At 44.7% G+C, this 19,016-nt stretch overlaps 1 protein-coding gene across 2 annotated transcripts in view; it reads left to right on the top strand.

Annotated features, from left to right (window-relative positions):
• Positions 1-15,665: 15,665 nt before the first annotated feature.
• The window catches only part of TDRD7 (tudor domain containing 7), an 84,004-nt gene continuing 80,653 nt past the window's right edge, over positions 15,666-19,016 (top strand). The window contains exon 1 of one of the 2 annotated variants that reach the window (XM_520135.7): positions 15,666-15,855. The gene's annotated coding sequence lies outside the window, so the exon portion shown is untranslated. The remainder of the gene's footprint in view (positions 15,856-19,016) is intronic. The other variant, XM_003312194.5, reaches the window with a different exon arrangement.

Raw genomic sequence — 19,016 nt, 5'->3', positions numbered from 1 at the left:
AATGAGCTGAAGTCTCAGGAGCACAGGATACCATCTGGGGAAATGTCCTTCACCCAGCACTCACCTTCCCATCTTGCCAGGCCCACCAGGGTTCCAACACCCAACAACCTGCTCCAGCCCAGGAAGGGCCCAACGCTCATCCCTTGCCTTCCCTCCACTGCCTCCCTCCACACACACGGCGATGGAGAGGGGTGTGGGGCTGCCCAGGTGGGATCACAGTTGTGGCCTGGCCCGGACTTCTCTGTGTTACCTTTGGGTACTTCCTGCCAAATGGCCAGAGGTGCCAGAAGTGAGTGCTGAGCCAAAAAGCCTGCAGCAATGGAAAAGGCTCTCGTGCCGGGCTTTCCTGGAGTCAGAGCCTCAGAAAGTCGGGATACAGCAGGAGAACATCTTATTCCCTCTAGTGGCTCCCATCGAGTGAGCTGGACAGGGGGTCTCTAGAATGTGAGTGCTGGTTATCAAAGTTCTAAGTTCTGTTGGGGCCTATCACCAAGGAAGTTAGGTCACTTCTCTAAGGTTCCATTACCTCGGCTCCTTCCTTCAAAGAGCTCCCTCTCCAAAGGTCTCTCTGAGCCATTGACTGCTCACCCTCCTCCTCTATGTCATCTCCTTAACTGTTCACAATTTTGCCAACATCCCCCCTCTGGGAAAACCCAAATGCAGCGAGGGCCCTAGGTTTGAGGAGATACAGCTGGGTTCCAACCCTTCTTTTTCTTACCAGTTCTGTGCCCTGGAAAACTCACTGTACCTCTCAGAGCCTCTCCAGTCCCCCAACCTGCACAATGCAAATCATCCCAGCATCTGCTTCCCAGAGACATCATCAGGCATACATGAGATAATTCTCATAACACTCATAGGTTGGTGTCACAAGTAACAAATGCACAAACTCAAGAGAAGGAAGAATTATAAGGATAGATGGGATGCAGCACGGACTTAAACTGAAGACATGCCCGGGTTCCACCAGTGTAATATTGGAAAAGTTACTTCCACTCTGGGCCTCATTTCTCATTCTGCACCATGAGAGAGTTAACATAAAATGAAACTCGTATATGGTCATCCTGTGGCATAAAGCCTTCCAGTGGTTTCCTGTTATATTTAGAATCAGACCTATGTGGTAGTCTGCATGCATGCACAGCAGCTTGCAATGAACCTCGCTGCTGGGATTCATGCCCTTGTTTAACCATAAAGTGGTTACTGACTCCCCTTCTGACTAAGAGAATACAGCAAAGTGACGGGCTGTCTCTCCTGTCTGAGTCAGTTAGGACTGCTATAAGAAAGTGCCACAGACAGGGTGGCTCACCAACAACAGAAATGTATTCCTTGCAGTTCTGGAGGCTGGAAGTCTGAAATCAGGGTATCAGCATGGTCCAGTTTTGCCGAGGTCCCTCTTCAGGGTTGCAGACTGCCAGCTTCTTGTTGTGTCCTCAGATGGTTGAAAAAGGGTGACGGAGTTCCCTGGGGTCCCTTTGAAAAGGGCACTAATCCCATTCATGAGGGCTCCACCTTTATGAGCTAATTATCTCACAAAGTCCCCACCTCCTAATATTATCACATTGGGAATTTGGCTAACAACACATGACTTTTGGGGGACATAAACATTCAATCCATTGCAACTTCCAATATTTAGTTACAAAAAAAGCACCAGTTCCCTCGTACTTGCTGTCTCCTGTGTTTCTCCCTCCCTTTCCTTGTCCTTCTCTGTCCCTCCTCCTCTCGCTGCCTCTGTCACAGTCCTCTGAGGAAGCAAGCTTTCATGTCAGGAGCTACCCGACATAGAGGCCCACATGGCAAAGAACTGGGGAACATCCAGGCCAACAGACAGAAAGGAACTCAGGCTTAGTCCAAACTGGTTCTGCCAATACCCACATGAGTGAGCTTGGGAGCAGCTCTTCCCACAGCCCAGCCTCGGTTGAGACCACAGTCCCAGCTTCATGGGAGACCTTCAGGCAGAGGCACCCAGGTAAGCCATGCCCAGGTTACTGATCCATAGACTGTGAGATATTAAATATTTGTACTTTCACATTGCTAATGTTGTGAGAAGAATGGGTAACTCACCTAGTCTACCAGGCCCCAGGATCTGGCCCTGCCATCATTTCCCTCCTCTCCCATCCTCCCTCCAGGGCTCCCCCAAGCCACACTCCCCAAGCCACACTGGCTCTTTCTCTTCTTTCTTCTTCTTCTTATTTATTTATTTATTTATTTATTTTGAGATAGTCTCACTCTGTTGCCCAGGCTGGAGTGCAGAGGCACGATCTCAGCTCACTGCAACCTCCACCTCCCAAGTTTAAGCAATTCTCCTGCCTCAGCCTCCCAAGTAGCTGGGATTACAGGCTTACACTACCACACCTGGCTAATTTTTGTACTTTTAGTAGAAATGGGGTTTCACCATGTTGGCCAGGCTGGCCTCAAACTCCTGAACTCAGGTGATCCACCTGCCTCGGCCTCCCAAAGTGCTGGGATTACAGGCATGAGCCACCACACCCAGCCTACACACTTGCTCTTTCTAACCTCCTCTGCCAAACCCACCTCTGTTTGGGAGTCTCTGCTTCAGTGGTGCCTTCTCCTTGACACATTGTTCCCAAATGTGTGCAGGGCTGGCTCCCTCTGGTCCTTCTGCTCACAGCATAAAAGTAAGGCCCCTCTGAGGCCCACCCAGTGACTTCCCAGGCCCACCTCTCAGCACTCGACTTCATTTTCTCTACAGCACTTGCTCTTTTCTTTCACATGCCTTTGTCCATCTCCCCCTCCAGACTGTGAGCTCCTGGAGAGCAGGGACCACTTGGCTGATCTCAGCACAGCATGCTGGGCCCACTGGGGCACCTGCACAGGGCGAGTGCTCAGGCGTAGTTGCTGCATGAATAAATGGGAGGATCGCAGACTTTCCACCTCCCCACCTTCTGACCAGCTAAGACTGTGGAGATGATCAATGCAAATAAAAGGTGTGAGTCAGACCTGAGGAAGGAGGACGGCAGGCGTGACCTCTGCGTGACTTTTCCCTGGCACCAGTTGCTGGTAAAGCAGAGTAGGCACCCGGACACAGGAGGCTGACCGCCTCCTGGTGGCCAGCCGTAGCACTGCAGCCCCAGGCCAGAGCGCCTCGACTTAAGTCACACACTCCGGCTGGCTGACCTCAAGGCAGTGGTTTTTTGGGGGTCTCCAGGGGGCAAAGGAACAGGTCCGCAGGCTCCAAAGGGCAGTGTGAGGAACCTCGGAAGCCTCCCTTGACCCCTTTTTGCCTCCACTTCCTTTGGCGTCAAGCATCCTTATCTCGGCCAGGACAATGCTTCCCCCTACTTCCAAATGCAGACTCAGGATCCAACAAGGATCAGCCTCGTTCCCGGACCACAGACATGGTGTCCGATGCTCTGGCACCCTCTGCCCTATAGCAAGCCCTCATCACCCAAGCCCCAAACCTAACTCTGCTCTGAATGATGTCCAGGGAGTGGAGAGCATTTTCCCGGGGTCTCAGAGCACAATGGGCACTGATGGATAAGCCATATCAACAGACACTTTCTGAGTATGTGGAACCCTTGGGGTCACTCACCCAAGCACCCCAATTAATACAGGAGGAAACAGAGGCTTTCTCTCCCATAGTCTCTGTCCGCACTAGCAGGGAGGGCTCATCCTACTTCCAGGTGCCCAGACCAATGGCCTGAGGACCCCGACCCTGGCCTCTCAAGGCTGTGCTGGGGCCCTTAGGGAGCCGTATGTCTGCCCTGCTCATGCCCTGGGTTCCTGGGCATGTTGCCGATGCCACTGACTCATAACAGAGCTGCCTCCAACCTCTTTCTTCTTTCCCTCTGGGAGGAGGCTCAGCACTGGCCTAGGAAGCTGGAGCCCTCCCTTACCTTTTAGACTCTGTGCATCTTCTGTGGTCTAAGCCAGGCCGCTCTTTCTGGAATTCAGTTTCCCAAATGCACAATGAGGGGATGGGTGTGAAACTGCCTCAGTGTGCTCAGTGAGGATGCAGTGTCAAGTTCCATCAATACAGGACGGGGTGTCAGGGTGGGGTGGCTCAGGTGCATATGGTGAAGAAGCCTCCCTAACTCGGGCAGATGCTGAGGGACACCACATATAACAGCCAGGCCTAGTGCCCATGGCCAGGCATGCTCAAGGGGCCCTGTGTCTGGACCAAGAAGAGAACATGCTGGTGAGTTCCTCCTTCTCTGTGTCCACAAGTGCAGTACACAAGGGAGCCCCAGGCAAGGTTGGTCTCATGCAGCCAGCTCTGTGCCTCCCACACTTGCAGGGGCCTGGGTCACATGTTCACCACTGGAGCCAAGAAGTGGTGTCAGTCTCACTTAAGCACTAAGAGTGATGGCAGGGAGGGGTAGTTTCTTAAGAAAAAACTGAGGTGCTGTCTTCAATAGAAGATGAGTTGGATGTCAGAAAGATAAAAGCACCCGATCTCAGAATCATACATATAGACCCCATATCACCTCTGCCACTAGGCACATGGGGATATATATGTCCCAGAGAAGGTAGGTGTCTTGTCCAAAGTCACACAATGAGCAATGGCAAAACTCATAATTTGGTTAACATTCACTATGGCTACATATACTAGAATCCCTAAAATAATAGTGACATGTATTAGTCAGGGTTCTCTAGAGGGACAGAACTAATAGGATAGATGTATACATAAAGGGGAGTTTATTAAGCATTAACTTACACAATCACAAGGTCCCACGATAGGCTGTCTGCAAGCTAAGAGTGAGGAGAGCCAGTCCAAATTCCAAAACTGAAGAACTAGGAATCTGATGTTTGAGGGCAGGAAGCATCCAGCACAGGAGAAAGATGCAGGCTGGGAGGCTAGGCCAGTCTCTCTTTTCACATTTTTCTGCCTGCTTTATATTCTAGCTGTGCTGGCAGCTGATTAGATGGTGCCCACCCAGATTAAGGGTGGGTCTGCCTTTCCCAGCCCACTGACTCAAATGTTAATCTCCTTTGGCAACACCCTCACAGACACACCCAGGATCAATACTTTACAGAGACAGGCCATCCATACTGACCTTGAACTGACCACCACAGAAGTTTATAAATCATGTGTTTCTGTTCGAGCATCTTGTATGTGCTTTCCATCCTCAATGCGGTCTCATGGTCCAATGTGGCTGCTGGAGCTCCAGCCTCGACCGGCCACCATGTTTGCATTTCAGAGAGCAGGCAAGGCAGGGCAAAGGGGGCCCTCTCAGCTGGGTCACTTCCATCTGAGCAGTCTCCCCAGAGTCCCACACCACACTGTGGTCACATCTAATTGGCTGGAACTTAGGTCATTCTTAGCTGCAAGAGAGGTTGGGAACTTTTTAGTCTTTTAGTTGGTGAATTGCTGTCCTGAATAAAACTGAGCATCTGCATGTAAGAATAAGAGGAGAATGAAAACCATGGAAACTAACAGTGCTCTCTCTCTACAGTAAATGCCAAGATACAGAGGAAGGGATGGGGTTGTTTTCAGATGAATTGGGCATTTGTTTACCTATCACAGCCTCTCTTTTCTCACTGTTTATTCATTCACAGAGAGAGAAAAAGCTTGGTTCCAAACCAGGATATATGAATGGGACCCCTGCTTTCAACTCCCTAGCAGAATGACTAGAACCACTGTGTTGGCTTTCATCTGTTTGTACCTTGTAAGTAAATCTGAGAACATCCTTTCCTGTTTCATAAATGGGGTAGGGAGGGGCTGAGAGCTGTGAAGCTTTTAAGACAAGCAGCATGTCCCTAAAAAGCTGGGTCAAAATTGAATGTCTGTAAATTTTAAAAGTACAATGTATTCACCCCAAGGACACTTTGACCCTCATAATAAATATTACCAGTAAAATGAATCCACCCAAAATAAAACTTAGTCCATTCAGGCTGCTATAACAAAATACCATAAACGGGATGACATATCAATAACTGAAATTTATTCCTCACAGTTCTGGAAGCTGGGATGTCCTAGCTCAAAGTCCCAGAAGATTTGGTATCTGGTGATGGCCAACCCCCTGGTTCACAGATAGCTGTCTTCTCACTGTGTCCTCAGATGGCAGAAGGCAGAAAGGGAGCTCTCTGTGGCTTGTTTTGTAAGGGCACTGATGCCATTCATGAGGGCTCTACCCTCACAACCTTATCACCTCCCAAAGGTCAAACCTCCAAATACCATCATACTGGGGGACAGGTTTCAAAACAGGAATCTGGGGGGACACAAACAGTCTATAGCAAAAACTGATAATGGTTAAAACTGCACGTGGTAAAATTTATCATTGACTGAAAATTGATGGAAGAAAAGTATATTTAACATTTTGATATGCATAATTTGACCAAGGAAAATTGACTTGGTAGGAATAATAATCCCTAAAGAAAGCTTACAATAGCAGAATCTACAGTCAGTAAATTATGATGTGGATCCCCAAAATATCAAGTCATTTACATAAAAAATTGATCTTGATAAAAATAACTTCAAGCCAGGCCTGGTGGCGCACATCTGTAATCCTAACACTTTAGGAGGCTGAGGTAGGAGGATTGCTTGAGGTCAGAGGTTTGAGACCAGCCTAAGCAACATAATAAGACCCTGTCTCTACAAAAAAAAAAAATAAATAAACATTCTGTCCACTGCAGCATCCTAAATTTATAACAGTCTAGTTTGAATTAATACCAACTTAGCTTCAATAGCACACAAAAATTCTGCTCCTATACAGTTCATCCCCTCCTACCTTTATGTTGCTGTTATCACAATTAATATCTTTTTTTCCCTTGAGACAGGGTCTTGCCTGTTCACCCAGGCTGGAGTGCAGTGGTGTGATCATAGATCACTGCACCCTCAAACTCCTGGGCTCAAGCAATCCTCACACCTCAGCCTCCTGAGTAGCTGAGACTACAGGCATGTGCCACTATGCCTGGCTATTTTTTTTAATTTAATTTTTTTTTTTTTTTTTAGATATGGGGTCTCTCTACATTGCACAGGCTGATCTTGAATTCTTGGCTTCAAGTGGTCGCTCAACCTTGGCCTCTCAAAGGGCTGGGATTACAGGCATGAGCCACTGTGCCTGGCCATAAATTACACATTTTACATGTATGCCCGTTAAAAGATTTATAATTACTTTTCATGTATTTGTCTTTTGAACTGCATAGGAAATAGTTACAAACTAAAAATGCAACAATACTGTTTTTATATTAATCTATGCAGTTATCTTTACTAGAGATCTTTATTTATTCATATGGCTTCAATTTGCTGTCCAGTGTCCTCTCATTTCAGCCCCCAAGGACTCCCATTAGCATTTCTTGTGAGAGCAGGTCTACTGGCAGTGAATGTTCTCAGATTTTATCTGTGAATGTCTTAATTTATCCTTCATTTTTGAAAGATAGTTTTGCCAGAGAGAGAATTCTTCTTTGAGTTTTTTCTTTCAGCACTTTTTCATTCCACTGCCTGCTGGTCTCCATGGTTTCTGATGAGAAAGCAGCTCTTAATCTTATTGAGGAGTCCTTGTGTGTGACTAATCATTTCTCTTTTTCTGTTTTCAAGATTCTCTTTGTCTCTGACTTTTGACACTTTGATTATAATATGTCTTGGGGTGAAGCTCTTTGAGTTTATCCTAGGAGTTTGTTGAGTTTATCCTTGGAGGTTTGTTGAGTTTCTCGGATCTGTAGATTCATTTCTTTCATCGAATTTGGGACATTTGCCAGTCATTATTTCATCAGATGTTCTTTCTTTCCCAACTCTCTCTACTCTTTCTGAAACTCTCATATTGTAAATTTGATTCACTTGATGGTGTCCTACAGGGCCCTTAGCCTCTGTTCACTTTTACTTATTCTTTTGTCTTTGTGCTCCCCAGACTGGATAATTTCAATTGCCCCGTCTTCAAGTTCATAGACACTTTTTTCCACTTGCTCAAATCTGCTGTTGAATGCCTCTAGTTAATTTTTCATTTCAGTTATTACAGTTTTCACCTCCAGAATTTCAGTTTAGTTCTTTTTTATTTCTATTTATTAATTGATATTCTTTCTTTGTTCATATATAATTCTACTGATTCCTTTTAGTTCTTGGTTTATGGTTTTCTTTATCTCATTAAACATATTTAAGGCAGTTGACTTAATGCCATTGACTAATAATTCCAATGTCTGGTCTTTCTTAGAAAAGATTTCTGTAAACTTCTTTTTTTCTGTGAATGGACCATGTTTTCCTCTTTCTTTGCATGTTTTGTAATTGTTTGTTGAGAGCTAGAAATTTTAAATACCATGTTGCACTAACTGGATATCTAATTCTTCAATACCTCAGAGATTTCTTGTACTTTATGAGGACTGGGTCATCTATTTATGACTTTTTAAAACTATTTTTGCAAGATATATATTGTTGTTTGTGGTCACTAAAGTTTCTGTTCCATCATTTCTGTAATCAACCAGTGACCCGACAAAGATTTCCTTAAATGTCTGGTTCCCAAAAGACATGGGGGTGGGAGCACAAGTATTGTCTCTTTAAATCCCCAGGAAGCTGCTTCCTGGAGGTTCAGCTCATGGAGGTTGAAACAATGGCTGTCAGCCTCTGTGCTGGCCCCTGAACAATCAAAAGCAGAAATCAGCACTCAGAACACAAAACCTAATATTTGAAGGACAAAGTCCTTATTGCTTACCCTAGCTCTAGCAAGTCACACCAGGAATGTGGGCCGCCACTCCTAAGGATGCACACACACACACACACACACACACACAGCTTTGTAAATAAAGCTCCCATAATTACCGTGATATTTACAAGTGAGCTTATAGTTCAACCTGTAGTGTACAAAGGAAGGAAAATACCATGTTAGTGCTGACACACCATATCACTCTCAGATTAAGAACCACATCGTTAGAGGAAATTTCCTGCACTGTCTTACTCCAGCCAGCAGCTTGCTAGCTCTCCTTAGCCAACTGCTAGCCCCCAGGTGCTATACTTTTCTAATTATAAATATAAAAATCCAGTTTTAAGGAAGTTGCTGCTGAGAGTGAGGAGTCCAGTTTTAAATGAAAAAGACGGTGTGAGGCGATGAGGGAGAATTGGGAGGAAGATGAAGAAGACTATCTCTTGTACTTATGGTAGGGGAAATACAATTTGGGGCTAAGTAAACTCCAGAAAGACCCCCCAAAAGAATGATTCTAACTTCCTCAACTGCTCTGAGCACTAGGGCAAGTAAGGTAATTTTATCTAGTAAAGATAAATTTGTGTATCCCTATGTCTACTGGTGTAAACAAGAATATCCTGCTCAGCTTCTCTCTGGGTGGAGTTGGCTGTTGGGGGATTTCGAGTAGCAGTATTATCTGACCTGGCACCCCCGTTTTATGACAAATATTTTGTAATCCCTTCATTTACTTTCCTAAAGTGAAATTCACAGATAAAAATAGCATTGGAAAATTCACTGTATAGTAAAACTGTGGGGAAAATTATTTGTGTTTATATATAAGGCCGAGGTCTGTCATCTACATAGATGACTGGCATGACATCCACATGTTGGTTGAGACAAGGGGAACTTCTCTGATATGGGGGAAGTACCACAAGCATCCCAGCCCCACCCACTCAATGCCAGGAGGTGCACCTGATCTTTTTGACAACCAAAAATAACCTCATAAAAGTACAAAACAACGTGCCCCAGGCTTGGGGGCAGGGGGCTTGGACTGGGGCAGAGCCCACTGTCTCAAGAGTGGTTGAGTATCTATGGGGAGTGGTTATTTCCCATAGATAACCACTGATGAATAGAAATTGACCAAACAGCCCCAAGAGAAGCCTCTTTCACTACTTTCTGTGTTCACTTTGCCACATAAGGGAATCCAAGGCTAGAACCAGAGCCAAAGGGCTCTGGAGTTCTATGCAACCTCCCAATTTAACGAAAGGTCAGGTCCTAAATGATCCAGGGCAAGCAACTAAGGGGTAGTGATTCTTCCTGTATAGTACACTTCTAATCGGAGCCCACACTTCTCGAATACTGTCTGCTTCTTTCAGTGTCAGCTCACCTATACTGAGCACCTCCTCTGCACCCATGTAGTTTCTCCTCACTGCCTCCCCAATTCCTCACCACTAGCAGCTATTGCAGTATAATTCTTGTGCCATCTGGTTTATTGACTATTACAAAATCAGTCATATTGTGGTTGATTGCCTTGCTTAAAATATTAGTTACCTCACCTCCACACCCCACCCCACAGCGGGGGCCCTAAGCCAGCTAACTCTTAACGATATCCACATCCTTGGAATCATTCTTATTTTGGGGTCCTAAGACTGAGCTATATGAATGACCTACAAGTCAGGAGAGGGCAAAGGTGACCTCTTAGACAGCCAAGACCCTCCTCTGTTGGTTCTATGACCTTTCTCTACACAATATCCCTTTAAGCTTTCATTATCCCCTGTTTTCCAGTGTGCTGTGGCTGTGTGGCCTCTAAAGCTTTAGTGATCAGTCCCTTCTGGGGATTAGGCCCTTTCAGCTGACTCACCTTGGAGGGATTTGTGGGCAGATTAGGGGGTTTTGCTTGATCAGCACATCCTTAGCTTTACCGGGGCCTGGATTTTAGCAGGGCTCCGGCAATCTCTGCCTTTTGTTTTTTGTTTTGTTTTGTTTTGTCTTTTCTCCTTACTCAGTTGAAACAAATGCAGTTGTCTAGAAATTCCTCTGCATTTGTTCATGAGGCAATTAAAGCTGATGGGAGAGGCAGTGATTATGGTGTTAATGATTAACCAAAAGTAGATCTGTCCAAAGATTCCTTTTGTCGTGGATCTATTTTTCCTGACCTTATGTAAGCAAAAAGTACTCATGTGGCTGGGTTCCATCTGTATACATAATTTCAAACATGATGTAGTTTAGTTTCAAATAGGGGTATTGTTAAAATTATTTGCAATCAAATAACTCAGCAACCAAAGATGAATAAAATGTAAACTCTTTTCAAGTTGTTCACAAGGGAGATGAGATATAAAATCACTTGTTATGTTCTCTGCTATAAATATATTTAAGGAACAAAGCATTCTAGAAGCTCAGCTAAAGGAACAATGATTGTCAGGTGGGGGATTCGAGGAAGGCTTCCTGAGAGAGGAACTACTCCAGACATTGAATAATGTTATTACCAAGTCCCTGCTGTTCATTTGATGGGTCATAAACTGATAGATATGAAAGTTTTGTTTTTGGTTTTTGCTTTCTTTTAGGAGTCAATATAGAGAGGAAGGGAAGTGAGATGACAGCACCTAGAGGTCTATCAAGTTGTCGCTCTAAATTTTGCAAGTGACAAAGCTGCCTATGGTGGCTGTAAAGTCTGACAGGCTCTTAGAGAAAGGATGAGGAATGTCTTGTTCTTGGGCTGTATTGCTAAGACCAAAAGAACTATCATACAAGAAAAAAAAATGAACTACAGACATGTTCCTGGACCATGCTTGCTGTCTCACCCTCATTCTAAATGGTGCTTGCTGATGAGAGATGAAAAAGAGGAAGGACAGAGATTCAACTCAACCAATAGTATTGGTCCTGCCTGCTTTGTACAGGCATTTTGGTGTTTGCATCCAATGTGACTCTCTCCAAATGTACAGGCTCCTCAGGTGTGGACAAAATGCATGAAGGGCTTTGGATGGAGGTTTCACACTGGAAATATGTCCATCTTTCTCTGCCAAGGATAAGCTACTAACAAAGCTGTCTTCCTTCCCCATACTTGGGCCTTGATTTGCACTCCCTTCCCACGATAACCTCTCTCTTGTCTCTGGACAGGCACAATGACCTGCCAGCCTTCTGCTTAGTGGCCAGCTTTTACTAATTTCCCCTTCCATCTACCTTTCCTACCCTAAAAACCACATTAAGCAGAGTACCAAGGACCTCTCTACAGCCCTTGAGGATGGGAAATTATGCCTGCCTCTCTTAAAAGAGATCTAGATGCTCCTGGCCACTGCCCTTGTTGTCCAAAGATATGCTTGGGCATTTGCAGAGGAAGAATGCCTTCCATCTGAGTCCTGTTCATTTCAAAAACTCTGCTATTTGGCCCCAGGATATATGCTTTCCTCTAAGGAAATTTTTAACGTGGGTTCACAGTGGAGCTTTAAGGACTCTATATCCTCTCTGAAATCATACATCAAAATTTGCTTTCATCTATTCTGACTTCCCCACAAAAGGGTAAGAACCATTGTGCCTACGGAGTAACCAGTCTGTTCCATCTCTGTTATCTCTTAATTCTCCTGAAATCCAATTATATCCAGGGTATGGGGGTGAATTCTTGAACTCCCTGGGTCTTGGACCACTTCACAAAGACAAACAAACAAACAAACAAACAAACAAAAAAAACGTTCTAATCTGCCCTTGCTCTGTCAGATACCCAGGCAATTCTGAGAACCTCCTGATGTCTTGGACAAAAATCTACCTGCAGAACAGACACTTTACCCAAGAACACATATGAAGGGCCAATAAACACATGAAGAGATGCTCAACATCATTAGTCCTGGGGAAATGCAAATTGACACCTCGGTGTGCTATTCCTATACATCCACTGGAATGGCTAAAATTAGAAAGACAGGCAATACCAAGTATTGGAGAAGATTTAGAGCAACTGGAAGTCTTACACATTACCAAGGAGAGAGTAAAAGTGGGAGTACAAAATGGCGCAGCCACATTAGAAAACAGTTTGACAGTTTCTTAAAACGTTAAGCGTACACCTATCCCACAACCAGATGTTCTATACTTAAGTCTTTATGCCAAAAAAACACATCACCACACAAAGACCTGCATATGGCTGTTATTACAGCTTTATTTATAACAGCCCAAACTGGAAACAACACAAATGTGCATGAAATGTGAATGAATAAACAAATTGTGATAGAGCCATGCAATGGCTTACTATTCAGCACTAAAAAGGAACCGACTACCACTATGTGCAACAACATGGATGACTTTCAAAACCATCATGCTAAGTGATGAAGCCAGACACAAAAGATGACATCCTGCATGATTCCACTTATATGATATGCTAGAAAAGGCAAACCTATGATGACAAAAATCAGATCAGTAGCTGCCAGTGGATAAAGCTATGGGGAGAGAATTAACTGTAAAGGGGCACAGGAGAAGTTTTGGAATTATGAACTAATCCCATATGTTGATTGTGGTGGTAGGTACACAATTAAAGACGCTGGTCAAAACTCATCACACTGTACATTTAAATATGTATTATATGTCAACTATCAAAAAAGCTGGTTTAAAAAAAACTAGCTGCAGAGCTTCATTTTTCTTTACATATAGGGCAGTCTAAACATGGAACATCTTTGCAAGGATAAAGGATCTCAAACTTGGGTTCAACTCACATTATTTTATGATTTATTCTACATATTAGACTCTGAAATTTTTTTTTTATTTCCTGCTACTACTAGCACTCTTTCCTTTGGCAGCTGCTTTTTACATCTTTCCCTTCTAAAATGTGGAGCCACAGGATGTTGTGAGTACTGCAGAGAGCAAATTGGGGCTGGTTGTCTTTTAGGTCTGTCTTGGTCCATTCCTGCTGCTATAACAAAATATCTTAGACTGGATAATTTATAAATAATAGAAATTTTTTTCTTACAGTTCTGGAGGTTTGGAAGTCTAAGATCAAGGTGCCAGCAGATTTGGCATCCTGTGAGGACTTGCTCTCCTCTTCAAAGATGGCACCTTCTTGCTGAATCCTTACACAGTGGAAGGGGCAGAAGGCTCCCTTAAGCCCCTAAGGGCACTAATTCTATTCACAAGGACGAAGCCATCATGACTTCTCAAAGGTCCCACCTCTCAACACCGCAAGAATGGGGATTAGGTTTCAACATGAATTTTGTAGGGACAGAAACATTCAGACCATAGCAAAGTCTATTAAAAATCCACTGCAATGTTTGGAGTAGACTGGAAGGGAAAGAACAGAAAGACATCTAAAATAGACTGAAATAGAGCAAAGGAGATGCAGAGAAATTCCAGAGAGAGACATTTAGGCAAACTTAGTCAGGGACCAGATCTAGGATATGAAAGAGAACAGTGTTCAAAGAAAAGCCCTGTTCAAAAACTCTGAACAATTCCCTACCGCCTTTGGGGAAACATCCAAGTGTCTGAGTGCTGGATATCAGGTTTTCCAGATTTACTTCCAATTTTTCTTTGTATTGCCTACTGCATCTTTTCACTGAATCAAAAGCTCTATAAGCACAGGCTTATCCATGAAAATTTGTTATTTAACAGCAGGTGTTCAATATATATTAGTTGATTGTCCATTCACCTTCTGACGGATGTTTGTATTCTTTCCATTTGGGGCTACGGCCAACACAACTGCCATGAGCACTCTTGTACAGGTTTTTGTGTGGACATCTGCTTTCATTTCTCCTGGGTAAATACCCAGGAGCAGAATTGCTGGGTTGCGTGGTAGGTTTGGTACATCCCTACAATACCATTCAGCAATAGAAAGACATGAACTATTGATACATGTAACAACATGGATGAACATAATTTGCTAAATAAAAGAAGCCAGGCAGCCCCCCAAAGGATAGTACATACGATTCCATACATAAAAGTTTTACATATAACTCTAGAAAAAGCAAACTAATCTATAGCAACAGAAAGCAGGTGAGCAGTTGAGGGGGCAAGGGACAGGGAGGGACAAGATATAAGAATTACAAAGGATCACAGTAAAACTTTTTTGGGTGATGGATATGTTCATGATTTTGATTGCAGTGATGGTCTCACAGTGATATATATATATATATCAAAATTTATCAAACTGTACATTTTAAACATTCAGTTTATTGTATGTCTTATACATGGCAGTCAAGCTGTCATAAAATACCGGTTGAATAAGCAGCAGTTTCTCAGTAAATGCATAATTTATCAAACTGTACATTTTAAACGTTCAGTTTATTGTATGTCTTATACATGGCAGTCAAGCTGTAATAAAATACCGGTTGAATAAGCAGCAGGTTCTCAGTAAATGCATATCCAATGGTGCAGAGAAGTGTTCAATGTTGGCTGCAGGGATGCAAAGCAGGTGCCAATAAGTGTTGGTGGAATTAATGTGCAGAATAAATAAGTATTCACTTATTAGGTGTTCAATAACTTTAGAGTGAATGAATAAATTTGACAGATATTTATTGCTGATCGTGTGCTAGGCACTATCCTAGGCTCTGGGAATAGGTTAAGGAACCAAACAAAAATCCTTGTGCTCACAGAGCTTTAATTTTAGAAGGATAGCAGACAATAAAAGCATAAGTAAAATACATATAGTGTGCTAGATAGGTGCTAAGGAGAAATAAGGCTGAGAATGGGGATAGGGAAAGTCAAGGAAGGAGGTTGACATGTTAGACACTGTGTCCACCGTCATTGAAAGGGTAATGCTTGAGAAAGGCCTGAAGGATATGGGCGGACAGAGTGTGTGTCTAGGGCAATAAAAAGTAACTGCTCTAGATGTTGAAGAAAATAATGTGCAGGAGTTGAACTGTTTGGAAGGAGGGTGAGCCCCATAGAAGGAGCCGCCCTCGCCCCCTGCTGAGTCCCGGCTCGCTCGGCCCGCGCGTACCTGCGTTGTCCACCAGGAGGCGCTCCCGCACCCGCCCCGCAGGCGTCTTCCGCCGCCGGCCGGTGCGTGGGCACGCGCAGAAACCGCTAGGTGGCGACGGTTTCCCTTCCCACGCGCGGACGCCGGCGTGGGCCGACGCGGCCGGAGCGCCCGCGCGTGCGCAGAGCCGAGGCCAGGCTGCCCTCGAAGCGGGGCGGGGCGAAGCGGGGCGGGGCCGAGCAGGGCGGGGCGGGGGCTTGAGGTGATTCCCAAGCCGCGGGGCGGCTCCGGTGGTACGGGGAAACCGAAAGTGGGCGGCGGCCGCGGCGGGGCCCCTGGCGGAGACGGCGGCAGGAACTGGGCCCAGAGACGCGGGGACGGGCCGTGGGCCCCCGGAACGAGGTGAGTGCAGGTCCTGCGGGCTCCGGGCGCGACAGGTGCCGGGCGACGTCGGACGAGATTTCGGGCGGGCGCGGCGCACCTGGGTCACCGGTGGGACCGCGGCCAGGGCCGGGGGCTCCAACAGGCTCGGGGCCTCTTCCCTGCAGCCGCAGGGGATTGCCCCCGCCCCGACGCCTGGGAACCGGGCTGGGCGCCGGGGGAGTTGGAGTTCCAGAGCGTTGTGTTTTAAATCTCTGAAGGGACCCTGCTCCGGGCCGGGCGTTCACGCGGGAGTCGGACGGAGCCTCCTGCCGCCTCGGAAGCTCTGCGCCGTGGGGGAAATGCAGCAGCGGGGTGTGGACGCGGGCGGGAGATGCGGACCAGGAAGTGGTTCCCGCTACCGGCGCGACAGGCCGCAGCCGCCGCCCCCAGCGAGGGATGTCCGCGCTCCCCTATTTGAACCCAAGTATTTTACACCACGAACTTCTCTTGAAGGTCTCTATAATCTGGAGACGAGCCCCAGGCAGGCCGCTTAAGTAATGCAGGACACACATCCCCATTTCTCTCAAACCAGGAGCACCCAGTGGGTACAGAGCACCCAGCTGGGAGGGAAACATGGATCCGTGAGTAAGTTGTCTCTCAACTTTCAGTAGCATCCCCTCAGCAGGGTCAGACTCTCAGCTTCAGCTTGCTAGGAGGGAGCTTGGAGCCGTCATATCTTTCTGCTCCCATTCACTTGAGAGGTATATTTCCATTAATAGCTAAAGGTACCATTCTCAAATAATTTCTAAGAGCAGGGAAGGGAAACAACCACATTAGAACAAGTCCTGGCCCAGAAGAATTCTGATAACCGCCCATCCAAACCAAACCAAACCAAACCAAAAACCACAGATCTAGTTCATTAACCCTCCTACCAACACCTCTCTGCTCTCCAATCGTGCCGGTGAAAAAAATGCAGAGAAATGTTCTCTCTAGAGAGATACGCAACAGCTTAATAGCAGAAGTAAAACTTGGACCCAAATCCCTGTCTTGTCCTGGGCTGCCTTGATGTGTGTGAATGTGTTGCATACTGCAAATAATGTGAACTTTGCAGACCTGGATTGAAATCTGGGCTTCTCATTTTACAAATTGTGTGATCTTGAACAAATTACATGCTTTCTCTTAGCCTGGTTTTCTATGTGTCAAATAGAGGTACTTGGCTTACTTTGCAAGGCTTTTCCAAGATAACCACTGTATATCCTTTGCCTCATAATAATTGCCAAGCAGTATTCACTCTCTTCCTCCCAACAAACGGTGCATGTTTTACATAATTGGATTTTAGTTTTTTGAGGGCAGGGACACAAAGATCTTTGTGTTTACTATATAATATAAATGGGCACATGGTGGATATTTTTGCATTTCCTCTCAGCTGACATTCATTGAGCATCAGTTACGTGCAAAGTACTGTTCTGGGTATAGGGAATTGCCCCTGGGGCCAGCTGGATTAGAACTCACATCTCCTGTGCCCCAATCCAGGGCCCTTTGGTGGCACACAGCCTCCGTCTTTGGTAGTTGCACGGTGAGACTGTGAGGCAGCAGTTGGCAGTGCCTTCAGATTTCAGTCTCTGTAGATTGAAAATGAAGTGTAATCCCCTGCTAATGCCCTTTTAAGTGTACAGGTTGAACATGGCTGAATGAACTATTGTATTGTGCATCAAGAGATTTTAAACTCCTTGAAGAACCCCTCTTTTAAGTTCTCTGTGCAATATAATCTAGTTGGATACTTAATGTGAATATAAAGAAAAAATATAATCCAACCCCGAGTGCCTAATTTGTGTTTGTCAAGTGCTGTTTTCAAGAATTGAGATTTGACATAGAGTGCTTTGCATCTGGACACTTTCACAGAAGTTCCTTGGTGAAATTTTATATTTACGTGAACTGTTGTTTCTTTGTGCCAAACCTGCTTTTTCCTCCCTCCACTCCCACCTCTGTACTTTTGAAAGCTTCATTCTTGTCATTATTTCCCTGTAAGCCAAATATGTTTACAGTTTTGTCTTTCAAACTAAAAGTAATTAATTTTGCAATTTTTAGTTGAAGACATGTATATATGCCAATCAGAACTTGATCAGTGCAAGCTACCCAGTGTGACTTCAAAGTAAGCTTGGCATTTTAGCCTGTGCAGCTTTGTCATGAGTAAGCAAACTCGGTTTTCATTACATATTTGGACCTTATTTGAGCCTTCAGTGAATCCAAGGAAAGTTGAGAATCATGGCTCTTGCCCACCTTTCTTATCTTCCTTGTGAAAAAAAAAGAGACCTGAAGTGACTTGTCACAGGTAATCAGTAGCGGAACTAGGATTAAGACACAAACTCCTTACTAAGCCACTTTATTATCTCAGGGTTTTTTCGTCTAGTATGTAGACTTATGGAAATCCCTTACTTACGTACATTCATGGTATGCAGTTAAAATGCACGAATAATTTGGAACTTGAGATCACAAGAATAAAAAAGATAACTCCCTGAAAAAAACTCTTAAGGAAGTATACCATCATCTGAGGGTATTAATCATCTTTTTCCTTTAAAAACTGGTTGGTGAAGGAGTAATTGAAGTGGTAACAGACTATGATTAGAAAGAAAAGAGCATTTAAAAGTGTTGCAAGGTGAGAAATCATTTATTGGGTAAAGATCTTAGGAAAAAATTTTCCCTCTGAGGCTCAGTTTATTGATTTGTAAGATAAGGAGCTTGGGTTAGCCTAGACGATGCCTAAAATGTGTCAGCACAGACATTATGGGACTTTAAGTTCCCGCTGTTGCTAAAATAGTGTCTTCAAGGAGAAGGGCAGTTAGTTATTAGAAGTATATGCCCTAAAGAGATATCCAGATACTTCAAAATTGAACATCTAACTAAAAGAAGCTAAGAGAGATTACTTGGTGTTTTCAGTTTACCCTAATAATTCTTCTGATTTGTTTTAAGATTTAGTGCCACTCGACAACTTAAATTGATGACATGAAAAATGTAGTAAGGAGGATGAGCCAAATCATACAGTTGGAAATAGTTGAGCAAGAAGAAACTTAGAAAAGAGAAAGCATAGGATGGAAGTCAGACTAGCTCAGCTAAAGGCCTTTGACACCAGTAGCTAGAGGAAGCAGATAACATGCAAATGACTGAGCCAGGGAGGATCAATCAATGGTAGAAGGCGTTTA

This window comes from Pan troglodytes, chromosome 11 (genome assembly GCF_028858775.2).
Source record: "Pan troglodytes isolate AG18354 chromosome 11, NHGRI_mPanTro3-v2.0_pri, whole genome shotgun sequence".
Lineage (NCBI taxonomy): Eukaryota > Metazoa > Chordata > Mammalia > Primates > Hominidae > Pan > Pan troglodytes.
This window is presented reverse-complemented; position numbering and strand designations above follow the sequence as displayed.